Source organism: Erithacus rubecula, assembly GCF_903797595.1.
Source record: "Erithacus rubecula genome assembly, contig: scaffold_253_arrow_ctg1, whole genome shotgun sequence".
NCBI lineage: Eukaryota > Metazoa > Chordata > Aves > Passeriformes > Muscicapidae > Erithacus > Erithacus rubecula.
Window position 1 is genome coordinate 138,884 of NW_027636071.1, and position 5,082 is coordinate 143,965.

The following is a 5,082-nucleotide window of genomic DNA, read 5'->3' on the forward strand; positions in this document are numbered from 1 at the left end:
GGTCCTCTCTCTCCAAAGAGACACAACACTGTCACCTTAAAATGCTCTGCACTAAGCTAAGGCAGAGCAAGAGCTGCACTTTCAGTGAGTGACCATCACTGAGCCTCCAATGCAGCCAAGAGTTCAAGGAGAAAGCCATCCTTTCCCAAATGCTGGAATTTATAGGCAAGGGTTTCCCTTGAAATCCAATGCCTGAGTACAACTGAATTGGCCAGAGCTCAGCTGACAAACCAGGTGAGAGTGGTTCCCAAAAAGATCACAAGGTTTGGGCAGCACTCCAGGCTGGGATTTATCTGGTACTAAGGAAGCACATGCTGGAGTGAGCTCCAAGAAGAATTTCAACTGCAAATGTGAATTTTGACTCGAACAGGCACCAAAACCCTTTGTGTTTTCCTCAGCTCTAGATGCAATTGTTTGCATAGGTGTGAAATGGAAACAGTTTACCTCAGGTTACTCAGATGTAACAAAATTTGGATTGTGTCCTGAACTCATTATTTAGTCTAGAATGTGCCACCTTGGAGCTCAAACATCGCTACAATGTCTACTGGCATAAGCATACTTTTTAACAAAAACAACCTACTGCCATCCAACTGCTTCATTCTGAAAACAAAATTGGCTGGCAGGGAAGCTAAAAAGGTATTCATCTGAAATTTGCCTGAACTTTTAATGCAATTGAAGTATTCACTTGCAAAGATCGCAAAAGAAATATTCAACAGTCTTCTAGAAATCCCTCAATTTTTTGCTTGTGAGAATGTCACTTGTGACTTGTGCTTGTGAGAGTGTCATTTGCACGAAGTGCTGCCTCAGCACAATTCCACTAATGTTTCTGTTTCAGTCATCAGCAGTGGCAGAGCTTAGGACAGGGACTGGGCATGAAGGGGAACTGGGAGTCACCTGAACTTTGCATCCTTTTATGTCAGCTTCATGAATGAGTTTGCTCTAAGAGCATCCGTGCATTTATAAAAGAATGGGAACAAATCACGTAAGGTGCCAAACACATCAACTTGGATTATTATGCAGCTTTTCATTGCTTGTTTAGCCCACATTTTCTCCTGGTTACTGAATTTAAATAACTTTGCAATTAATTGTTTAATTAATCATAGGCAGTGTGTTCATCTTAACCATTGTAATTTTCTGCCTTACAAAGCAAGTAGCTAGGTGTCTTTTGGCAATCTATTGTCAGAGTTGGATTGTTAGATCCCCAAAGTTTTTCATTTTTCTAAACTAACCCTGATAACATTCGATAAACAAAGCCTGAAGGCTTCAAAATCTGGATACCTTGAATCTAAACTTCAAGCCCTCCAAGAACACATTGGAATGGCCAGAACATAAAGAAGAAACTAATAAAGACATTTCAGCCTCACAGGTCAAAAGAACTTTTGTGGGGAAAAAAACTAAAAACAGACTGAAAAAAAGGGACTAATTTGCATGAGAAGGGAGAAATCAACATCCAATACAAGAGAGAACAATAAGTAGTAAATGAGGAGTGTGTATCATTTAGAACCAATGGACAGGAATTTCTGTTTGCTGAAAATATATCAGTAAGTGTAAATGCTTAGAAAGTGGCATGTATGTGGCTGGAGCTCTCCCCTATGCACCAGAGCTGGCAATAAAATAATGTCTACTTCCAATACTAAAAAAATAACTGCTCCTGGGTTTCATTTATCCTTACATTCTTGGTGACCCTGGTCTAAATATGGAACAATGAGGAGTGCACTCATTTTGAGCAAGAGCCATTCCCAGAGCATGAATTGAGTGGTGTCAGAGCAGGGGGAATCTCCCCCTTGCACTGGCAGCTCCTCAGTGTCATCCCTGGGAGTCGCTTCCCCCGGGGCTGCCTCAAAGGGGCCGTGGGGCACCAGTGGGGCCCAGCCCTGCCCAGCTGGTCCCGCAGGGTCAGCAGCACCTGGCACCAGCACCATGGCCAAGCCCTGACCCAGAGCCGACCCCAGAGCCCGGCACAGCCCCTCAGCTGCTGGTGCTGCCCCTCTGGGTCCCCCTGAGGGGCATGGCAGCGGCCGTGGGGGCTCTGCGGGATGCAGAGCGGGCTGGGCCCTGCGGAGCACAGTGGATCGTGCCCAGGCCCGCAGCTCCGCCATCCCGCCCTGCCTCGGCTGATCCGCTGCCACACACACACTGATCCTGCAGCAACATCTGCAACATGGGCAATATGTGCTAGGAAAATATGTGCTCTTTGTTGTTTGGCCTTTCTGGCTTTCAAGGCTCATTAACAGAAACAGACATTTTCTCCATGAAACAAGAAGCAGCCAACAAGCTCCAAGCGATGGCCTGGCCTTGGAAAGGCAGGTTACTTGTTGGCTGAATTGCCTTATTCATGTGTGGGGCTTGATAGGCTTCAGTGGCCTCAGACCTAGGGGAGGTTAGCAAGGCTTGGGAAGATGAATGCACCTTGAATGGTGGACACAAAGAATTCAGAATTGCACAAGGACATTTGGCAAAACCCCAAAGACAAGACCCAAATGAATAAAGCCAATGCAGCAACTGTGTTGAATCAGCTCTGTTGGGTAAAATGTCATTCCAGCAGGGGCAGACCATGGCCACCCACTCAAGAAATTTTTCTCTAAGTAGAAGAGAGAGACTGAGCATGCAGAGTAACTAGCATGAGAAGAAAGATCTGTACCCAACAGCAGACAGAATGCTGATTATGAAGAGAATACCGTAACCTACAGTCAATGAACGTGAATAGCTTTGCTGGCTAAAACATATAAATACTGAAACATTCTGGTGTTTCTGGTGCTGACTTTGTGAATTGATCACTGAGCCCCCCCTTTCTGCACAGAACTGTAAATATTTACCTCCACTCAGGTGTGGATCAGCCTCTTGAGCAGCAGGTGTGAGTTCCAACCAGTGTGGAGCAGCACTCGCTAAAGGCTCTGACACCTCCGCTCTCGCTGCAGCCGCGGAAGGGTCTGACCGGTCCTGCCTGTGCTGGTGACAATGGCCACGTGTCCTTGGAAACGGGGAGTTCCATGTTCCAGGCTGGGTGGGATGTCACTGAGGAGCCAGATGGACACACCCAGGACAGATGGAATTCCCAATGGGCACACCTGGGCATGCCCTGCCCTGTCCCATGACTGACTCAGCTCATTTCCAATGCAGGAAGGGGCACTCCGGCAACCCCAGTTGCTGCAGCTGTGCAAACCAGGGTTAATTAAGTGTTTCTGCACAAAAGTGCTGTACTTGGCTGCCTCCAAGGGGAAGGTGCAGCTTAACACCTCTCACTAGGGCAGCAAGGTGCAGCCCTCCCAGCACTGGTCGATCCTGTGAATTTATGCAAAGCAGCCCAAGCTTCCCTACAGCAAACACAAAATAGCCTGGGAAGTTCTCCTGAGTCACAAAGCAGGAGAAATTCCCCAGGTGGATCGATCCTGCTGTTGGCTGGTCAGTCTGTCACATTCATATGATTGAGAAACATTAATACACAAAAAACCACACTTTTGAGTCAATATTAATAGAGGAGGTAATATCAATTCTGCTTTCTAACTGGAAGACTCCAGAGGCAGATATGGAAAGATGACAACCCCACATAGGGTGAAAGTGCTTTTATAAGTCTGGAAAATTAGCATGATTGACAAGAATTCCCAAGGAGAAGCACAATAATGAGGAAATTTCCTCCTTTTCTTTCCACCTCTTCTGGAGCCCCTCTTTCTTGCTACTAGCTGTACTAGCTGTACAGGCTATACCTACTTTATGAGAAAGTACCTTGAGAACATGTTTTAACCCTGGTTCACAGAGGAGCTAACATAGGATAGGAGCCTTTGGGATGTGTTTTGTCCTTCTGCCTATCAGGAGAGGAAAAGTACTGAAGTTACCCTGGAACTATGTAACCATACAACAGTAGTGTACAAATCTATGAATATATATGAAGGGAAAAAAATAGCAAAAACTATTTGGGCATCAGAAGGAGATACTTCCCCATTCCTAATCATACCAAAACCACTATTAATGGAACTTTCCATTTGAAAAAAAAAACGCTCAAAGGCAACGTAGCATTTATTCACAGGATTACAAGGAAGGGAACCTCCCAATGGAGTTGAGGTTTGATACAGTTTTTATTCTGAGACCCACTCAGAACTTGAACTAGAGTGTCATCCTGAAATGATCATCACCACCTCTTGAACTGCCTCCATGGATTCACTGCAGGGATCAGAGATGCCAGTCTGGAGAGAGGCTCAGCTGGCTTCAAATATGGATGCTGCCCAAAGGGAAAATAACAACAACAAAGGAACCATTACTTTGCAAACTCAGTGCCTCACAGGATCAAGAGGTATTCTTTGGGTTCCAGAAACAGGCAGATAAAGGACTGACAGGACCATCTGCACCTCTGCCTTCATGACCTTGCTATCACAGGCCAATACAGCCCACAGTCCCACTAGTCCATTCAAGGTGCCTTCAGCAGCAGCAGCAGCAGCAGGAGTGGCACAGCTCCAAAAGCATCAGGCAGCAGTTCCCATTCCCTGTGTGTGCATGGCAGCGGGGCCAGCACTGCCGGGGCCAGGGCGAGTGGAGAGCAGGGGCAGCACCGACCCCGACGAGCCACTGCTCTGACACTGCCAGCGGGACCCCACTGGGACCAGGGGCGGGAGGTGCCCCCGAGCACTGAGATGGTTTTGGCAGCGCAGCAAGGCAGCTCAGGTGCCTGCCTGAGCCTTGAGTGGGCAGCAGCCAGCTCTGCCAGCAGCACCACATGGCCAGAGAGCTGCTGTGCTTCAGACTCACAGCCACGGCCACCCAGCAGGACAATTCCCATGTCACAGCTTCAGAGAGCTTTCCTCTTACCCTGGTGGATCCCAGGGAAAACTTTTGGACACTGTGACAGAGAATCTGCTTGTCCAAGATACTGATGACTCCACTCACAAGGAACTCAGCACAAGCTGAGCCTGAGCAATCCCTGTGGGAACAGCTGAGGATTCCATTGCAGCTGAGGGGACAGGATCACTGCCTGGGAAAGGACAATTCCAGGGAAGTACTAAGGCCTCAACAACAAGCCCTAAGCCAAAGCTGACTTCCAGATAAACCTTCCAACCAAATATTATATTTATATGCACTCATTAACAAAAT